This window comes from Cyprinodon variegatus, unplaced genomic scaffold, assembly GCF_000732505.1.
Source record: "Cyprinodon variegatus isolate N-32 unplaced genomic scaffold, C_variegatus-1.0 Scaffold93, whole genome shotgun sequence".
In the NCBI taxonomy this organism is placed as follows: Eukaryota; Metazoa; Chordata; class Actinopteri; order Cyprinodontiformes; family Cyprinodontidae; genus Cyprinodon; species Cyprinodon variegatus.
Window position 1 is genome coordinate 140713 of NW_015150546.1, and position 22378 is coordinate 163090.

Below are 22378 nucleotides of genomic sequence, written 5' to 3' on the forward strand. Positions count from 1 at the left end.
TAGCAGGAAAGCATGAAACATGGATGTGTGTGTGTAGAGCTGCTCTCTCTCAACATGTATAAAGAGTCAGCACTGGAGCTGTTTGTATGTTTGAGAGTGTGGACTATGCGATGTTCCCTTGGGGTGTGAATTAGCCTTCAGTGTAAATGGCCTCTTCATGCTGAAACAGAGCTCTGATGAACTGTAGCGAAAAATAATGTAAAACTGCGCCTATCCAATTGCTCATTACTCACACAGATTCCAGCCGTCTTCGCTTTCACCCCTTGCCCCATTTCCACCATTATAGCAGCACTTACAACCCTCATCTTCTGCTTGTCCGGCCCTCGGCCACTCTCATCCTGATCCTTTTCTCAGATCCTCACCCTGGTTCAATGGAGAATGGACTTCTGAAGAAGTGGATGGATGTAGAACAGCTCTTATCCACTAAAAAGACATCTATTTTCATATTTTGCGTTTTATGTATTTGTACCAAAAAATATAACGGCGAAAGATCAGATGAATCCCAAGACGATGCATTTAGTCCTTTAGTCCTTTCAGTCATTTACCTATCTATACACTCACCCATCTGAGACTGGGTTGCAGGTTTATATCTTGAGATTAACTCAAAGACTTTTACAACTTTTAGTGTGTTTTATGTCCATATGGCACATTTAAGCTGCAAAGCAACTTTTTAGATGAATCTCAGTGGTATAAAGTGTTCCCCATGAAGAAAGTACAGCCTCTTTTATGCAACAGAATGACATATTAATATATAGAACATTTGAAGTTCAATCCTACTGAAAAATATTCTGTCCAAAGGAGCTTGGTAAATGGCCTGTACTTATATAGCACTTTTTCAAGTCAGGAGACTTGACCAAAGCGCTTTACACTACATTCAGTCATTCACACACACTGATGGTGGCAGGCTACATTGTAGCCACAGCTGCCCTGGGGCTCGGTGACAGAAAGGGGCTGCCGTACACTGGCGCCACCGGGCCCTCTGACCACCATCAGTACACAATGCAGGTGAAGGGTCTTGCCCAAGGACACAAGACACTGAAAGTCGGAGCCGGGGCTTGAACCGTCAATCCTTCGATTTCAGGGCAAACTCCTACATCCGACACCAATGTCGCCCACAAGCTTGAAAGAATGGGCGGAACTAAGCGGTGGCCAGTGCTGACAATATCCAATTCCCTAGCCAATCATTGGCAAGTACCATGGCCACGCCCACCAGGTGATGTGTTGTTCCCATGTGGACAAAATCCAACAACTTCAGAACAAGCAGTTCTGAAGAGTGCAAGTAGCGATACTCTTAAGTAAATTGTTAAAACTAATTAGATATTTAACTGTTAGTATAACCGTCATAAAATGACAGATATGTAATTAATTGTTTACATCAATATGATAACATATAAGATTATCTGTCCATCCATCTTCTCTTAGTCTTGTCAGCGTCGCGGTGGGGCCGGTGCCTATCTCCAGCAGTCTATGGGCATTAAGCGGGGGGTACATCATGAACAGGTGGCCAGTCTGTCGCAGGGTGGCAAAGAGACACACAAAGACACCCAAGCATGCACAAATGCACTCACACCTAAGGACAATTTAGAGAATTAATCTAACAGTCATATTTTTGGACTGTGGGAGGAAGCCAGAGTACCAGGAGAAAACCCATGCATGCACAGGGAGAACATGCAAACTCCATGCAGAAGGACAGAGGCCAGGAATCGAACCCACAACATTCTTGCTGCAAGAAGGTTATGTGCTACCCAGTGTGTCACCACGCAGCCCCATATAAGAAAATTTAGAACCATTTGTGTATTAGGGAAGAGAAGGGAAAGTTGTGTGTCTATAAAGAAAAGATCCTCAACCTATTTATTGTGGAGTTTATGCTGAAACATAAATAATTAATTAGGACAGCATAGATCTTATGCTGTGTGTATATTCATCAGCAAAGGCTTCATGAAAATCTGGTCTGTATTTAGTGATTCATTAGGTAAATACCTAAGTTGTGCCCATCCATTTTCCTGCTGGTACAATGCGATTCATTTAGATAAACCCTGTCAGTTTTCTGCCACCTTAAAAACAATCTACAAAAAAGAGAAAAATTGGTTTGATATGCGTGGCTACTTTTCTACATTTCTACACCTGTGCTGCAGTGCTAATGCTAGCTTGCATATAAACAGCAAGAGGGCTTGTCTTAAATGTTTTACACTTGTAAATAATCTAATTGAAAAACATTAGCATCCAGTTGCACAACCACAATTGGTTCCTTAAGTTCTTCCCCCTGGTTAGGTTAACTCTGCTTTTAAAGTGATCGTCCAGGTTAGTTAGTTAAATGTGTTTGTTTTTCAGCAATAATAATACCTAAATTCTTAAATCATGTAAAATAAGCAGGGGTGAATCTAATATGTTCCAGCCAGCTTTCCCAATGTGGCTTTATCTTTGTTTAGTCACACAGAGGACTGTTTGTATATTTTTTGTAAAGCTGAGGTTAGACTGATTCTTTACTAGTGGCACTGAAAATTTTTTTCCTGTTATATATTTTAAAAAATATATATTTCAGCTGTTAATGTAAATTTAATTTCTATGACATAAGTCCATCACAAGGCGAGTAGCAGCCCTAAACTTAGAGTAGTTTATTTTCTAATTACCTTTAAGCAATAACAAGTAGGAATAATTTAAATCTTCAAACAGATATTAAACAATAAGTTTACCTTTACTTGAATTGTTTTACCTTAGAGAATCAGTTTAGAGGTATGGTGTAAATTAAATTACAGTAAGGTTAAGGGTTAGAAATATACTGAAAATTAGGTCAGGGCTAAGGTAAATATCAGGGTTAGACATAAATTTAGTTAATAAGATGAATAGAAGTCAATGTAAAGTCTTAATATATAATTTCAATTCAATTCAGTTTATTTTTTTAGCGCCAATTCACAATACATGTCATCTTGAGGCACTTTAAAGTTCACCAGATCATACAGTCAAATTGATTCAAGTTCTCTTTCTAAGGAAAACCAGTTGATTGCATCGACTCATTGACTCGGATGCAATCCCTCACACTAAGCATGCTTGTAGCGACAGTGGAGAGAAAAAAATCCCTTTTAAATGGAAGAAACCTGCAGGAGAACCAGGCTCAGTGTAGGAGACAGAAGCAGAGATACAAAAAGCAGCTGTAAAAGGCGCCCCGTCCAGGGAACGCACAGCCAGGCAGACAAGCCCCGAGCCACCTCCCATGTCAGTGGATGACGAGAGCACATCCAGCCAGTCACAATCAGAGAAACAGGACTACACTGGAAAAACAGGCCATCTCCAACATCTATAAATAAAGATGTTGATGGCAGCAGCACAGCTGATAGAATTTATATAGTAGAAATTCAAACTTGTGTGTCTTTATGCATTATTTCATGTAAACTAGAAAAAAAAAAGCAATAATTAAGAAATTATTTAAAGGCTGAAACCCACTAAGGTAAACGTGCTTTCTTAACTTACATGGATAAACACCTGGAAGTTCTGCCTTCAAGTGCATTTAAGATTCACACATTGTCTCCTTGCTGTTTAACAGTTGCTTTCACTTTCATTCTATGGCTTTAAATGCACACAGAAAATCCACTAAATAGCCATTTCTCTGCTGACATTAGCCCTTTCAACATCAGTCGCTTTTTTTTTACTATAATAGATAAAGAGGAGATATGCTGCTTTTCTGGGAGTAGATGGAAGAAAGGGGGAGAGAGAGAAAGGGAGAGAGGGGAGGGAGCATTAGAGCCGCGCCGAGGCTTCAGAGGAGGAGAGCTGTTTATTTAGCTGCTGAATGAAGGAGAGGATGAACACCAGGAGAGGAACCACCCGGTAAATCAATGACCTGGGCTTATTCGACCGCACACAAACGGTGAGCAGACACAAACAACGCACGTTTCTCTTGTTTTCTCGCTCCGGTCATCAGGGTGTCAAAAAAAAACGCTGTACGTTGATGCGTAAACAAGGAAGAAGGGCGCACGAAAAGAGGGAACTGACCAACATGCCCTGCGTGTTTCCCCTCAGGTGTGCATGCGGCACCGCAAAGCCCTGGTTGGTTAGGGATGGGGGGTTGAGGGGGATGCCTTCATTATCGCTCCAATTAAGCAGCAGACCGGTGCGCGTTGTTGTTGGAGACAACGCAATCGTGCGTAAGGCGATTTTCCTTCTGATCCATCACCTTCGGAGGGAGCCTCAATGGAGCGCTGAATCAGAGGCTCTTCTTCTGGATGAGGGGCCTGGGGTCAGGAGCCCTGATCTTACTGAAGGCTCTTACTGAAGGTGGACCCTGAGTTCTGGTAGCGAGCAGGCGGTTATGTTGCCACCGTCTGTGATGGTTGCTTAATTAGTGCGATATATGATATGTGACGTCAAAACCAGGCTCTCTAATGCGTTTTATTGGCATTGTATGTTACTTACTAACATAAATGAATACGTACGTATTCGTAAAATGTAAATAATACATTTTCTCATTATTTTTTTTATTAAAAATGTACATTATTTTCAGTTGTATTCAAACCCCAGTGTCAATGCTTTGTAGATCCAACTTTAGATGCATGTCTTGTTGGGATACATCTGTACCAGTTTTGCATCTACAGACATTGAGCTTTGTTTGATCAGCTTTGCATTTAAAACAGCTCAGGGATTTGGTTTTTTTTGGATCAGTGGTTTTCAAGTTTTTCAGCAGATTCTTGATCAGATTTGGATCTGATTTTTGAACAGGCCACTCTAACGTGCTATGATTGTATGTTTAAGGGCCTCCCGCTGGAAGGTCAACCTCTTCCTCTTTCAGCTTCTTCTTCTTTTTCAGCTTCTCACAGATTTCCTTGAGGATAGCTCTATATTCAAATTGATCCTTCTTACCAAAAACTCATGCAAAGCCTCTACATGATCATGTAAAGCATCCCCACAGTACAACATATTCTCATTATCAGTTCATATGAAATTGTACGAAAAGTTATGCACAGTATTTCGTACGTTTTCAACATTTTTCCTTGAAAAAACAGATCAGTGCGCATGCGCAGCCAGACAGACGAAAAAAAACAGATCTGCGGACGGACGTAAAACTGGGAAAAACAGTGCAATAATTACTTCTTGATGTCTCTAACTAGGTTGCTTAATGTTTTGTATCTTAGGGTTAGGGTTTATTGTAAATTCGATGTTATTGAATAGTGCGTAAGATGCGCATGCGCAAGGATATCTTGTCTCGAGGCAAGACGTAAAAATACGACGAAATACGACGAAAAAAACGTCAAAAACGTACGAAATTACTGTGCATCATTTTTCGTACGATTTCATACGAACTGATAATGAGAATACACTGCACAGTATGATGATGCCACCACCATATTTCATTGTATTGATACTGCTTTTAGCAGGATTTGCAGTTAAGGCTGATTTATGCTCAGAAACCAGGTCTTCTGCGTGTCTGTCGCAGTGAATGCAGATATGCCCACACCCCTTCTGCAGACACTCTGGTGCGCCTCTCCTAAATAGGTGACCACAGATAGAAGGTATCTGATTGCTCAAATCTACATGTGCTCTACACTATACATATTTCCTGTTTGGTACCATATCGATTGCTTTGTTTATATGACTGCCATTGTGGAAAACGACTCATGAAGATGGACCAGCTAGAAGAGTGAGGTGCGCAAGTACGCTGGGACCCTTTTTCCACTCTTTTTAGCCCTCATGTCCCTCCGTTGTCGCACAAACTTACCCCATGCGTTTTTCCACTTCCTCGCCGCCTTGGCCATATTTAGACCCACAGCTAGTTCGTGATAGTTCGTGGCATAAATCAAAAATATCTGCAACAAGCTTACTTGTTACACTGCTACGGGAGTATAACCAGCCCTTTAGTTTGATATTTTGCATGTAGACTACACTATTCAGCTTAAAACTCTCCTGTATTTCTTTAGCAAACTTTAAACAGACAACTCCCATTGTCGCCTTTCAACAACTGCTTGCATCTCTTCTATAAATACCTGATTTGTGGAGTGCATAGGTAGTAGTTTTCCTAATAACTGGCTATACCTTGAGCTTTCGATCTCTGTTGCTTTTTGGTTGCTTTCCTGGTTAATGCTCTCCTCTCTTATGTGGTCAGTTTATTTTAACAGACATCTCTTCGTAGGTTTAGTTGTGCCTTAATCTTTCTCAAATGAGGGATTAAACAGAGCCCTGTTAAAAACTGGAATATGTTTTTCATAACCTAACTCTGCTCTAAACCTCTCCATAACTTTCTCCCTTGCCTCCCTGCCCAGCTGGGCTCAGGCGAAACTTCATTCTACTTATTAGAAGGCTTTTGAAAGAAATTAGTTCTCAGAGTAAAAATGATAAAATCAAATTGTTAGATGATTTGTTAAAAAGGCTTAAAACCATCTGAGTGTTTCCCGTATCATCCAAAGCGGGCGTCTAAATTGGCTTTGGAGGGTGGGCATTATAAGCTTCTTGCTTCTGCCAATACACCATTTTTCAGACTGTTTTAATTTATGTTCTATGGACATATACTGTCTTTATTATATACTTGTATTTCTGAAATAAACAAAATTCTTCAAGTAGATGGCATGTTTTAAGTTATTAAACATCTGTACTTGTTTACAATTAGATTTTGTTGAACTTATCAGTCTATTTTATTAACAGCAAGCCGCTTCTCTTGTTGACTCCTTTAAAATGATTTGCTCTATCTATAGATATCTATCGCTGAGAGAGACACTCTGTCTCTCTCTCTCTCTATATATATATATATACATATACATACTCTAACCAGCAGGTGAAAACATACTCCTGACAGTGGATCCAGATTATGTCACAGTGATGGCAGAAAGCAATATTAAACATCTGCCATTTAAAAAACAAAAACAAATGTAAGGATAGAAGCACATTAAAGGGGTCATAGAATGCAAAAACGAGTTTCCATTGTCATAGATGAATAACGATAGTTCAGTGGGTGAAATGGATGTTCAGAGAAGTTCAAACCCCATCGACAACACCTTTCTCTGCAAATCTCACAATTCCAAACTTCCACCATAAAACAGGTGAACCCGAACACAGTTGACATCAACTCGGGGATGTTGCCTTATTTGGTTCTGGCCTGTACTTTTGTCACGCTCCGGGGGGGTGGTTTGAAGTGTCGACTGTTGGGAGGTAGGCTGGGGGGCGGTAAGGCAGGCGGGGGGAAGCACAGGGCAGCCTGTGTCCAAGCTACCACCACAGGGTCGGGTTCGGTCACTGTGTCCCCTGCTGGCTCTCTGCCCCTTCTGCCAGGGATCCCGGACCAGCCCAGGAGCTGACGGCTCGGTTCGGGTGCCCGGTTTGTTTTGACTACGCGCTGCACTGTAGTCGACTAAAATCCCAGAAAATTTTTTTAGGTATGAAAAGTAGGACATATCCAGGAAAAAGAGGACGTCTGGTCACCCTACCATATCAACAATTTGGATGTTTCAGTGATGGAGTGCTTGTTGCTATGATGCGTCTTTGCTCAGCAGCTTTGCTCGTTTTAAACCAACAAATTAGCGCACAGCTCATCTATATATTCATGAGCATACCATAAAAGGAAGAAAAGCTATCGTTTCATTATAGGGTTTTTAACCAGGCTTGCATTAGGGCTCATAGAACAGCAAATATACCATTTTCAGCCCAACCAATATTACACACCCAATTCAGAAACCTTAAGGACCAGCACCAAATACCCTATATAATCATTCTATGACCCCTTTAAATCTTGCTGTGCTTATAATACTAAAGAAGATGTCGGGCACTCTTTCCAAAAATAATGCATTATTAACCCCTCAAAATATGTCACCAGTTCAATAATTCAGGGACCCAATCTGTCCTGGGAAATGCGAGCTACAAATACATTTGCATATTTAGAATAATAATAACCTTCATCAGCTGGAATTAGCTTTTTAATTCTGCAGAGCCTATTGTTCTTATCCGCAGGATTGTACCTACAACAACTGCTAATGTTTAATACCTGCAGGGATTTAGCAAAACCTGAACACTTTGAGATTAAATACATTTTTATTGATAGTCCTTGTTGTTTTTCAAGCTTACTCGGTTTAGAATTACTGAAAAGAAATAACTTCATGTGTTTATCTATATCTTTTGTCCTGAAAATATTAATTTGAATATCTATCCTCTCTGTCAAATAGTTTTCCCTCTACATTATCTTGAGTGTGTATTTTGTGTATGCATCGACTCCCAAAGAGACTGTGTCTACTTCTGCTATTGTGCCAAAAATAAACACAAGACTATCTCCAGCCTTTCCCTGCTTGTTTGCACTCTCTTTGCCTTTCGACTGCATCCTTAGCTAATCCATTAAGTCCTTCAACAACACATTGGCTTCTCTGATGTAAAAGGTGGTAACCCACAACCTGACTCGCTATTCTGGTCCATGCTAATCTGGTTATGTGTTTCCCTGGCACCAGCAATCAGTTGTTACTAGTTACTGAGGGCTGTGTCTTCTAAAATCGGCAGGATAGACCTGGCACTAATCCTCCTCTCTCCCCTGTGTGACAGTGTCTGTGTGTATGGGGTTAATGCTTGGAGCAGTGGGGTGGAGGAATGGCTAGCTGTGAAGGTGTGATTGTGTTGTAAATTACTATGCAAAAGAGGGCAGAGTATGAAACACTGAGTAAACAGAAGCAAACAACTAGGGAGAAAAAAAAGAATGTAAGGAAGTTGCAATGCAATAATTTAGAATGCAGACACTTAAACAGGAAAGAAGGACAACAGGGAATGGGTTTGTGAGGTTTGGTCAGTCTGACTTCTTTCTGCACATTGATTTTCCGCTTCATTACAAAAGTATGAGGATATCCGAACGAAGAGAGGTGCAAAATGTGTAAAGAAAGCTTTGACAATATTTCATAATTTAACTTTAAGCCCGGCAAAAAGTTATTGCAGGATCAGCATAGAGCATTCTTCATCATCATGCTGCAGCAGCACTGTGTTTGGTGATTGGTATTAACTGGTTGACCTGATATGCTCCATTGAAATGAAAGGTTCTTGTTGTCTTTTTAAAGAGAAGATTATTTTCAGCTATAGTAACTCATTTTATTTATCTAACAAAGGCCTGTAGAGTTTGTTTTGGCCCTTTGTCACCATTGTGTGTGTTGTTTTACTATGATATTTACTCAAGGAAAGGCTGCAACTAGTCAATTTTCCACTTGTGAATAATAGTTTTCAACAAAAATAGCTCAAAAATAACATTAGCAGTCTCAGATTTATAGAGTTATAGTAGCCCGGTTGCCATTCCGAACTTAGTCCCGCCCACAACGTTTGAGGTCGGGAAGTTCGGTCTGGCATTGCTCAGTAGTAGAGCGAGTATGCTCGCACAATATCTGGCGGGCCAATCAAATTGTCAGGGCGGGCTTTATACAATGATGGACAGATGATCAAAAGTAACGTAATCAAACACGTGACCAAAGCGCGCTTGGGTGACAACAACAATGGCTGCCGCTGGAGAGTTGAGGTGTGTAGATTCTGCTATTAGGTCTGTTCTAGAAGATATCGACAGCAAATTAATTTTAAAAGAGGAACAGAGAAACGCGATCAAGGCTCATCTTCTTATTCTAGGCGTGCAACTGCACGCTTTGATTTTTGTTGACAACAACTATGCGTCGCTTAACATACGCTTTACTCCGTTGCTCTTATTGGTTGTAGGTCTATCCAATTGAGTGCAGAGGCATTTTTTTTCCTGGTTCGTTCGAAACACGCCCCATAATCACAGCTCTATGGAGCAGTATCAGACTCATATTCTGACTAGAATTGAGTAGGACTACGTCAGGCTAGAGTTATAGTCCATCAACCATGAAAATATTAATGTTATTTTCTTCCTGTCCGAAGGAGTTCCAGTATTGTTTGAGCTTCATACATATTACTTAAAAGTTAGGGATATGTTTCGATGGGGTTAAGGCTGTGATTCTATAAATTTTTTATTGGCTTCCAGTCTTGTAAAATACCAATTATAAACTTTAGAAACAGCAGATCAATTGATCTGAAAAAAATGTGCTAGTTGTGTAATTAAGCTTTCTTAACCGACCAATTACGTACTGCAATGTACTTTTTTCCTGTTTTTCATTTTTCTATGTCAAGCAATTTGAATAGTACTTTTACAGAAATAGTCTATACAATAGAAATCTATTTTTGTGAACAATATTATTATTCTGTCTGCGCTGAAACCATGTACAAAGAGAAGGCTAACCTTTGAACACCCTAATATCTCTCACAGGGCAGGTTGGCTTGGTCAAAAATACTTAATTCTTCTCTTTTTTCCAGCTGCTCCTTAAGCGTCTCCTTAGTGTTTCATCCATCCAATTAATTGCCTAAAGTGTGATTTCTAGAATTTGACCCTCAGATTGTCTTCTTCATTTTGATCTTCAAAGTCAAAGCAGCTCATGAATAACCTAATTGGTGGCCCCAAGCACTCATTGCCATGTCCAGCGTTTTATTTAGTCATTGCTCTCGACAAATCACCAGCTTATTCTCAGGCATTAAAATCTTGCACTGCTGTTGATAAATACTAATTGGCTATCGTATAGATTAGAGCTAAAAAAAATGCAGTTTTCAACAAATATTGGGATTTTATTTTGATTTTCCCTTGCATCAACCACAAGCATGTAGATGTTTTTATTCTAAGGTGTCATTCCTTTCATGGCCGTGAAAGCTTGCTTGTCCAGAGTCAGTTGTCAAAGGGCTTTACTGGTGTGTTTATTGTTGTGTTCAAAAACCCTCAAAGGGATATTGTGTAAGAATTACTGTCGTAATGCTGTCAAATAGGGGAATATCACTCAAAGAAACACTATGGGTGTGTTTGATTTCAGAGGCTTAATCCTTCAAGGACCCAGATCCTTTGAGGTCCGTGAAAATAAGGCGGCCAAAAGAGTTTTGACTATGGATTCAGACAGGTCCAGCCTTCTTTGGCTGCACCACCCGTAGGCTCTGTCACCTAGCAGCCTTAACAGTTGACACTGGCATGGCAAAGAATGGATACGGAACCTATCACTACTGTTGTGGGTGCTCATAACATTTTCTAGGAGCTTCAGCAGCAGTACCGTCATCGCAAATATTAGCTTTATATTACCCAAACTGCAGAGATATTAGAATCTGTACTTAAATATCAGCCAACTCAGTTACACAAGGAGAGATAAAAACCTTTCAATAAACAAAGCATTACCCGCCACATATCTGACTCAACCATCGAAAACAACACTTTTCATTACAGACAGAACTATTCACATATTTGGATCATAATAAACTGCACTTCCAATATTCACAACTGTTTGGCATAATTTCCTCTAAGCACGGAGCAGCTGGCTTGCTCAGACTCACAATGGATCATGGGATACCCAAGCCTACGTAGGATACACCGGACCCGTCCTTCAAAACAGACAAGAAGGCTGCATTTGTTGGCCGCATAACGAGGAGTCTTCTGATCTGAAGACGCCTCGGCGCTGTGCTATGATGTAATCGGCCTACGAATCTGGCCTTCAGAGGACGTACCCGCTGAATTTAACTTCATATATCCTAGCCAGTCACTGTCTTAAACATATTTGGCAACGTAAGCCACGGTGTGTCAAAAACTGTGACTCTCTGTGACAAAAAAACTAGTGTTCACTGTGGCTTTAAAAGCTTTAAACAAACATAAACCTACAATTCTGTACCAATAAAATTGGTATTCATGGGATCTTCCATTAAGCTTTCTATGGTATTAAGCAACACTGTCTAATTCAAACGAATGGAAAAAATGTAGGCAGTAGAGTTCACTTATGTCTGGTCCTGGATTGTGCTGCAGTAGCACAGGCTTTCAGTTGTTGGGTTAGACTCCTTGTTTTTTTTTTATTTTGTATTAATCTGACCTTGTTAACTAATTAATGACCCCTGCAATTAGACAAAGATAGACCCATTATATGTTTATTTGAATGTGCCAATATAACTGTAAAACCTGCTATATTACATCTCTAGTATGACAGATTTGCTTTCATCCATCACTCCCTTCCTGTTCATTGCCCCACTCTCTCAGTTAGCTGTCGTCATGTTAGTGATTATTTAAGGCTTCCCTTAAGTAACTTCCCCCAGCTTTTTCAGCAGTTGGTGGTTTGGCGTGGTCCTTGCGGTGTGTAGAAGTCTTATTTTCAGCCATGATGATAACATGAGGAGACACAGCAGGAGGGGTTTCATCTTGGCTGATTTGATGTAGAAGAAAGTTCTGAGCGACGCAGGCGTGCAGAAGTATAAACACAAATGCACATGAAGGAGTGCATAGCTTTTGTGTCTTTAGCTTTTCAATTAAAATAACCGCCCTCAACTTACACAAACTGTAACAGGATTTCTAAGTAGATAAATAAAATGTGCAGAGATGCAGACCTGTGCAGGCGAGCGCAGAACAAGTGAAGGCAGATGAATGAATTTTCACAGAGATGCGGACACGCTCTCCGGCGCTGTCATTGCTGTCATCCCACCAGATGATGTTTAAAGATGAGCGGGGTCATTGATATGCAGAAAGGCTCTCCTTTCTACTGCTAAGAATAGAAAACAACATAGTGAAGCAGAGCACCACAGTTTCACACAGCGCAGCGGATGGCACACACTGCCAGTGACAGCAGCATGTGTGGCAGACGGTGTGCACGCTGTAAAATATGCATCATTTCAGAGCACACTGCCTTGGAGATATCGCTTTTATTGTAGGAAATTGTTGCTTTTGTCTTGAATTACATTCCAGGGAAGCCTTGATGCTGGTAGTTACAAAACAATGCTAAAAAGGGAAAAAAAAAATCATAAAGGGATTTTTGTTAAAAAATCTACCTTGTTGCTGTTTTCTTTCTCAACCACTCTCATAGCAGATTTTTTATTTGTAATCTGTTCTTTTGAAACGGTTATCGGGAAGCAAGTTGCAGGAAGTGAACAATAATTCTGCAGCCAACTGTGAGAATCTGCTCAGATGTAAATTTCAGTGACCTTTAAAAGCCCTTGATACCAACACTGGAAGGCTGATTTGCCATGGCGTCAATGCATAAAACGCACTTTGTGGGAAATTAAAATCTAATTAGTCCTTTAGTTCCATCCCTCTGACTCAAGTTGTTAATAAAAGACTGAATGTTACTGAATGTCTGCTAGAGAACCTGAACTTTCATGTACAAGAAATTAAGCAGGATGAATGAATCATCCAAGTTACTCAAAGTACTTTGCAACCTTTCCTCTTTCTAAATTCAGCACTGAGAGCTCTGGAAAGCCACGCTTGGTGACCTTCTGAGATTGGTGGCTGCAGAATCTGTTTTATTAGCAGTTATGAGTTCTCCTGGGAAAGGGTTGTGGCTTTGAGGATTGAACACGCTCCAGTGGGCTTCATGTGAAGTGCAGAGTTGATGGCTGTTATATTTTAACGGAATAACACCCTAAATCAAAGGGTTGTTAAGCAGATGAGCCGCTTTTAATTTTAGCCACAGGTTTACGGTTTGATTCTTGTAACTCCTCTCCTCCCATTCAGGGCCCTGTTATTTTTCTTTTCCTCTGTCTCCACCCTTAAAGTCTTTTTGTTTAACCCTCCAATCATGTCTGCACATCTGTTTCACTCCATCCACCCTATGCTCCTACTATCACCTCTGTTTTTCTATAGTTTTGGCTGCAGGTTTTGCTCAACATGGTGACAGACGTCTGGTAGATAATGCAGAAACAAGTCTCTGGTTGGATGGATAGAAGGACGGACGGATGGATTGATCATTTCTATAGCAGAATAGGAAATAAAAATGGAAACAAAATCTTTTTCATGAATCTATGTACCCAGAAAATACACAAATTGAATTCCATATATTTCCAGACTGAGTCAGATGCATGTGGATTCATTAGAATAACCACGCTTCTGTAAGTTGTAGCTGTCAGCAGACCTTTACCAGATGATGGTGAGGATAGGATTAGTGGTGGACATCCATGAGTGAATGATTATTTTTCTCTCAGAGAGGATTAGCTGCTTCAGCTGCCTCTAAATGTACATTTTCCAGAGTGCTTCACTGATGAGAAATGTGACACTAAGGTCGTACAACAATTTCTGGCTAGTATTGCTTCTATTTAAGTGAAAAACACCTCCACAACCATGTTTTTTTTTTCACCATGGCACGCCACGAGGTTGTGATGTGGTGATTCTACTAGTAGGCTGTACAGATGCACCAATCTGATACCTGGATCAGATATCGTCTCCGATATTGACTAATTAACTGGATCAGAAATCATGATTTCTTATCAGGTATTGGAGATCCAATCCATTACACTTTACAAGGAACTGTTATTTCTTTCTTTTTGCTGTATTTTTTATTATATAGTATAACTTAAATTTATATCTGTGTTGATTTGTTACCTGTTTTTAAAAATGTTTATCTCAGGGCTAAAGCCTTAATTCGTCGTACATATTAAAGGTTGGATTTGGGCACTCTCACACCCTTGCATATATATTTAAAGGAGACCCACTCAGAAGCTGCACAGAAGCAAAGTTGGGTATAATGTAGATTAGAGATCAAAATTGTAGATTTACAATAAATTAATTCTTTAGCTTTATCAAACCTTCATCTTAGAAGACTACGGTCGCTTTTTGAGGGTGCTGATCTTGAACGGATGTCATTATTCCTCAATCATTTTATCTTCAGGCAAAGAAGAATGCTGGGTTTCAAACAGCCTTTAATTCTATCTTGTCAGCATGGGAGCAGATGGTCAGTCAAATGGATCTAGTTGTTGCTCTAAAACTAGTTATTTTTCCAGGGACAGATGGGATATAAGTAGATGATATAGAAAGCTGTGGTGTTTCAGCTACTTTATGTTCTCTGCAGAAAGAAAATTTTCTAACCAAAGGAATTTAAGGGTGGTGTAATTTTACACAGGTTCTTTGGTGCTACTGGACTCAACTCACAACACTGATGCTCTGTAAAAGAAAGGTTAGAGCAGACTCTTACTGCTGAGGAGACTGAGGCCTTTTGGAGTGCAGGGAGTGCTCCTAAAGACCTTCTATGACTCTGTTGTAGCATCAGCCATCTTCTATGGAGCTGTCTGTTGGAGCAGTGGCTTAAGGTCTGGTTATACCCCCGCATCAGTGAGTGTGTCGCATCGAGCTTGTGGCAGGTATGACGCAGACATTTTTCATTTATGCTCAATATTGAAGTGTGGTCTGCGCTATGTTTATTCCAAGGCGCAATGCAAAAGGGGAAAATCACGAACTAGCTGTGGGTCTAGATACGGCCAAGGCGGTGAGGAAGTGGGGGCAAGTTTGTCTGACAATGGGGGGACATGAGGGCAAAAAAGAGCCGGGATCCAGGTAGAAAAAGGGTCCCTGCGTTCTTGCGCACCTCGCTCCTCTAGGTGGTCCAACTTCACGAGTAATTTTCCGCAATCGCAGTCATACAAACAAAGTTGGTAAGGTACCAAACAGGAGACACATAGTGTAGAGTGGATGTAGATTTGACCAATCAGAGTCTGCGGTCACCTACAATTTGGGAGAGGTGCAGCAGAGTGTCGGAGGAGGGGGCGGGGACGTCTCTGTGTTTACCCTGACACCTACTCAGACGACCGAGTTTTGAAGTATAAATCAGCCTTAATCTGTAGCTGAGATAAAGTGGCTGGATAAGCTGATCAGGGAGGATGGCTCTGTGATTGGATGCCCTCTGGTCTAAGTGCAGGAGGTGGGAAACAAAAGGATTCTAAGATAATTTGCATCCCTGTTGTCTATAATGCTTCCCACCCCATGCATGAAGCTGGTGCTGAACTGGAGAGCTCCTTCAGTGACAGACTGCTGCACCCTAAATGAACCAGGGGGCGTCACACAGATCCTTCCTCCCAGCAGATGGAAGACTTTAACCATTACTGTTCCCAACAACCTCAATAAGTTGTTACATTCATGCTGATTTTGCACAGTTTCTATTTTTTTCAGTTAAATAACATGCTCCTTTCATTTTGAACATCTCTGATGTTGCTGCTATTTTCTAATATTCATTACTGTAAAAATTTCCATAGTTGTATAATGGTTATTTGTTCTCCAGGTGCACAGTTTTATATGGTTAAAACACTTTACAGTACAGTATTTTATTGTTTATCTTTTAACTCTTCACTATGATGTTATTCTTATATATTTTTCTAAGGTCCATATTTGCGTGACCATTTTTCTATAATCTTTTTGCTGCTATAAAGACCAGAATTTTTCCCAATGTGGGACAATAAAAGTATTTTCTATTCTATTTTCTATTCTATTCTGATTTTAGACATGTTCTTTGTTGCGTGCAGCTATCTAGTAATCTAAAAACTTTAAACTAAAACTCACTACTTTAGAAGGGCTGGATTCATTAAACTGATGCGAAAGCTTGGAAATGTATTATGTGATTAAATCTAAAAGCACAGAGGAGTTGGAAAGGTATTGCCTGCATAGGGTTAAAAGGATAATAAAAACTTTTTCCTTTTTTCAGAAATAATTTATAACTTATTTTATTCTTCTCACAATAAGTAAAAAGGAGAACACAAATTCAGTTCAGCTGGAATGTTTTACATGAATTATGTAATAGAGAGTTTGGCTGGGTGGTTGCTAGAAGCTTTGATCTACTAACAGGAGATAAGACAGTTAAAGAAGAAAAACTATCCCTCAGCGGCATCTTTACACAATTCTCTTGGTTTACCTGCAAAAGGATGGATGGTTAAATGGATGGATAGATAAGCAGGTGTAAAATACAAATGTTTTTCCATACTGTGTCCTATTTATCTAGACTTTGAAAATGCTTCAGTTTTATGATATTGCAAACTCCTAGAAAACATATTTCAGTTACCATCTAAGCAAAATATTACTCTGTGAAATTAAGCCAAATCCTCTGTTTTATCTCTGTTTGACCTTTAATCTCTGCTTTTGGCTCCTATATACCCATCTCTAGCAGTTATTTAATCTGATGCTTAAATCAGAATATTGATAAGTGCTCCTTTTTATCCATGGAATAGCAGACCTATTCCCAGAAAGCAATAATCCAACCTTGTAACCTTTAAAATTTAATGTGTTGAGCTCCGGCATGGCACTTAAAGAGAAACATGGGGTATACAGTGTCTCTTTTGGGTTTATGATTATGAAATTAGACTACTTTATTCTCCTTCTTGTTCCGTTGTAACTTTGTTCTCATCTGGGCTACCTTTGCTTGGTACCATCTCATCCCTTCATATTTATATTTCTTCCTCCATGTCACTGTCATCCTCGGTCTATCAGTTTTGTTTTCCAGGTCGGTCTATTACTCGGCTCTGTCTCCTCGCCTGTCCACTCTGGGGTTGTTTACTACCTTGCTTCTCTCTGCTCTCATCTCTTGCCTGTCACTGTTTTGTCCAGTTTTCACCATCTCTCCCATATGCTCTTTTAACCCACTCCCTCACCTTTTGCTCTATTCCTAATCTTGTACAGGTCTATGTTTCTGTCCTTTCCTTGCCCCCTATGTTGTTGTTTTTTTTCCCCCATTCCTTAGTGTGTAATTTGTTACAGGAACATAAACCAGAGCCTGATTTACATAATCTGATACAGAGACATGTCGACAAATAAATCCAGGCATTATCTATGCATGAATGCTTGTTAGATCTAAAGTAATAGGGGTTAGATGACATGCAAAAAACCTTTTAAAGGTCTGCATAGAGTTTGAGTTGGTGGATAGTATGTTACTGTCTGTTGGGGTTGTATGTTGAAAGTGCTATGATTTATGTATGAGATGTGATTTTTATTTTCCTTTTTGAATGCATTAAAAAATTCAATGAAGATAATAAGCAAATGCAAGATAAAGAATACACCATCAGACACATGTAGGCTACTTGGTAACATGTAGACAATGTGCAACACATTTTTGGTAAATTATTCCAAAAGTTTAAAACAGAATTACTACAATTTTTTATTTTCAAAATTGGGTACTTTCCAAGACCCAAAGTTTCTGACCCAAATGTTCTGTGGAACAAAATAAAAAATCCACTTGAATCACACCAACGTTAAGCTTTATTTTTCTATGGTTTTTTTGTTAAGAAAAGCACCAGCAGATTCAATTCAAATCAATTCAGTCTATTTATATAGAGCCAACACACAACACATGTCATCTGAAGGCACTTTACAATTCAACCAGATCATACAGTGAAATTGTTTTAAATAAAAAAAAAAAACAGTTAGTTGCACCGGCTCATTTACTTAAGGTAATCCCTTACGCTATGCATGCTTGTAGCGACAGTGGAGAGGAAAAACTCCCTTTTACTAGGAAGAAACCCCCAGCAGAACGAGACTGCAGCGGATCGTCGGCGATTATTATTTACACCCCTAGTAGAGAACTACTCTTTCTGCGTACCATTACCCAATCGCCTAGCTGCTCAGGCACTTTTGGAGGACAACTACGTGAGGGGCCTATTTAACTCCTGGATGTTTAACAGCCAGAGGAGCTAAGGTGAAATGTAACTGTTTTTATTTATGAAATTTACATCATAACTTTGTAAAAGGCAGAGAAGAAATTGATATGGTGCAATATGCCTGTTCAATGTACAACAAAAAAAAAGAGGTTGTTAGATTTTTCATTTTATTTCATTTTTGAACCTTTAGATATTTTGGCACAAACAGTAGAAGAATAGAAAGGTTGTGACCTCTATATTTTTTTCTGACATGTGGTTTTCACAGGAAATTGACAAAAAATACCTGAAATAAACAGGGTTAAGACATCCTGTTTTATGTATCATAGCATTTATTGGATACTGTGGGATGTTTTAAAATATTATTTTCCGTTTTTTGTAAATTATTGTTTATATTCACCATCACCTCCCTCTGCAGTCTGTTGCTGTTGCAATTCACATAATGGAGGGAGAACCAAGAGAACACCAGAGAAATCCCTAACATTTAACTTTGCTAAAAAAAATAAAAAAAAACAATACTCACATTTAGCTATTTTGCTATTACTTTCCTTCCGTAGTAATAAACAGAAATGATCATTGTTTGGCTTCCAGGGCAGAACATCCCATTATTGTGAAGCTGTGTCAAAACACATTTTTGCAACAAACTACTTGACGTATGTACATGTGTAACAAAACAGATCACATAATCACAATGACATAATAGTTATGTAAACCTAAAACATTATGACAACATAAACGGTTACATTATTGAAAAATGTTAATATATTCAGGCAAAACAATAGAATAACATGGATAGGACTGCATTACTTCTAAAGATAAAAACAAATTTGCTGCATTTTCCTGATTAAAATATAGAACTAGAGTTTGGAAAAGTCTGCGTGTATTTATAAAGAATAGGTACTATGCACTACTCCTTTCCCTAAATATGGTTTCAAGATCCATTGTGAGAATTGTCTTATGTCAATCCACAATTTCATATATGGGGAAGTATCCTAATAATAGGGAAGTATATTTGGTAGGTAGCTCACCTAAATATGGAGGAGAAAAGTGACCATAGGACTAATATGTTATATACAGTACACAGTGCACTTGGGCAGAAGTATTTTAAAGCCACCCCAATAAATGAATTAAACCCTCAGCAAATTGTTTATTTAGTTTAAAATGACTAAAATGTTACATTGTTGGTTGTTACACTGCATCGATTAGCTTGTATAGATAAGAGGCTATCTTAATCTTATAACGTTCACAACGTTAAATGGCACAGATCAGTTAGACAAAAAAATATTCCACACATATTGTGCTTAATAAGGTCATGTCTTTTAGAGCTCTAATTAAATCAGTTTGTCCCTTTTCTTTTTGTTTCGATGTAGGCTACACGGTGAAGCAGTGCGGTTGCTTTGTAACAAAAACCTATGTGGTTTGATTACAGCTTAGGGGCTTTCTGCATGGAATCTGCACGTTCTACATGGGGTCTGCTTGTTCTGCATTGAATCTGCATGTTTTCGCTGTGCATACATGGGTTCTCTTAAGGTACTATGGCTTTTATAATGGCAGCTAGTAAGCAACAGCTGATTCATGAACTAATTAAAGTCTGTGGGTTACTAAAATCCCTTTTTTAGGAAAGAGCACAAGAGCTGAATATAAGAAACACATTATTTTAATTAGACAAAGAATTTGTTTTCAAAATTGTCACATCATAAAACTTACCCTATGGTTGACAAAAAGTGGATGCCCAAACTCCACTCTATATTGTTTCGACTGTGACTTCTCATCAGCTTCCACACTCTCCTCTAATGTTCTGAATTAGATCCAAGAGCCTCAGACTAGATGGGACTTTATTCAAACCTACAAAAATGTCAGGGAGGATATAATGTAAAAGCTGGTTCTCATAGAAAACAACAGCCTCTTTTGAAGCCGCATTATAAAGAGGCAGTGAATTAAAAATAAAAGGTAGGGTGAGGTGTTTTTATGATGCGGCAAAGCTTTGAATTAATGAAAGAGATTTCCATTAAACTTCATTATACTTACCACAGCTCAGTCACTCCCATTTCCTGAACACAAACAAATCAGTTGTGTTATCCGTCTGCTCTGAAATTAAACTATCTGGCTGTTGGCGAAGCTCAGACTCAAAGAGCAGCTTTCCACTTGTTGGCATTATTATTATCAGCAGTGATTTTTCCTTGCAGGGATGTTTATATTTTTAATGAAGTATATGCATCCAATAGAAGGCCACGTCTTTCCTAATGTAGTGTAGTTTATTTCTGCGCAGTAACAATTATTGTATCAAGTTTTGTCCTTTCTATAGAAAAAATCTCTGGCAAAAAATTCTTCATACAAATGTTTTTATTGTTTTGCTGACTTTCTCTGGCTAAAGCTGAATTTATCATAAACAAACTCTGCAGCCTCATCACACTACTAATTAAATGCTGTCTGTAGGTATTGAAGCAAGATCATTTTATTGCCCTAAGATGTAGGTTTGTTAATTCTCTCACCAAAACATGCATGTGGTAGTGAGTATCTGCTAAATCCAAACTTTTCCGAAAGTTGATCTACCTTCCCCAGATGCAGGTGAGGGTGGGAGAACAGACAGAAAGGTAAATATATAACAATTTTCAAAAATCAAAAGGTCTGAGCTCATGATCTTGAGGTACCCCATAATGAATTATGTTCTTTGAGACATATTGGTATTTGTACATAATGCTGTCCACTTAGGGATTGTTCTTGTGTATTGAAATGTATGTCTGTTCAGTTTTGTTAGTCAATGATTTGTTAATTTTTAACATGTTTTAAAAAAGCAGGTTTGTGAGTATTCAGGAAGAATAAATGTGTTTTTACAAAAGAGACCCATTGTTATAGGTTCTTCATTTAGGTTACAGTAAAATAGGGATGTGTGAACTTTTTCTTTTGCTGCCTGGTTAACGGTTGAGCATTTCCTCAGCAAAAGGTCAAAGGTCAAATGCTATATATATATATATATATATATATATATATATATATATATATATATATATATACACACACACACACACACATATGTGTATGTATTTTTTTTTTCTTCCACTACTGTTAATCCCATAAACACTATTTTTAACATTCCTGTATGTGACAGCAGGGAGCGAGTTGAGAATCGCTGCTTAAGAGAAATGTCAGAAACTGCTACGAAAGTTGTGCTGCAAATCTTTTCCATTTACCCTCTGTGTCAATCCAAAGTGGCCAGGAATCAGCTTGTAACCCATTTTATTTGGAACTAATCAATTGATTAATTAGTGCAATCTAACAGTACAGAAATAGTGAGCAAGGCTGTGAGTTTGCTTATTTTGAAAAGTCGCTCTCTGTCTGCATGTTCATTTATTTATGCATGTTAAGCATGGATGAGTGTGTGTGAGTTGGAGGAAGCTTCCTCAGGCTCTTTTCTTTCTTTCCTGTGTGCGACAGTATAAAGGGATGGAAAAGTCTAAGCGCTGCACTGCCACTACCCCTTAACATCACATTCGTACACACGCACACACAAAGTCCCCCTACCCCACACACACCCACATACAACAGGGGGTTAAAACAAACAAACGCCTGCTGGCAGATACTGAGTATGAACATCTGCAAAATGACTTGGGGTAGAAAGGTCTGTGTGTCGGGAGTTTTTTAAGAGTGAGCAAAACATATCCATCACTTAGCCTTTGATAAAAAGTAATTTGTGCTGATTGTCAGCTTGTATGAGTAATGTGCATTATGAAATTGCATACATTACATTATGTGGATTATCTAAAGCCACAGTGTCAAACTGCTGGAGCCTGTTAGAACAGGGCTCCATGGAGCCTATCGTACAGATTTTATTTTGTTTGCAGCTCATCAAGAGCCACACCACCTGTGTGCTGTTGTATTAAATCTGCTTTTGTATACTATGCATGCATGATGAGCACAAAGACTCTCGACTAGAGATTATGAACAAGGGAGAAAAGGAGATAAACACCTTTGCATGTAATTACAGATCAAATCCCATTTTAATCAGAAATGA

The 22378-nt window shown here is 39.1% G+C and overlaps 1 protein-coding gene across 2 annotated transcripts in view; it reads left to right on the plus strand.

The window, feature by feature from the left end:
- Positions 1 to 3739: 3739 nt before the first annotated feature.
- The window catches only part of LOC107084154 (sodium/calcium exchanger 1-like), a 132263-nt gene continuing 113624 nt past the window's right edge, over positions 3740 to 22378 (plus strand). For both annotated transcript variants that reach the window (XM_015373855.1, XM_015373856.1), the window contains exon 1: positions 3740 to 3865. The gene's annotated coding sequence lies outside the window, so the exon portion shown is untranslated. The remainder of the gene's footprint in view (positions 3866 to 22378) is intronic.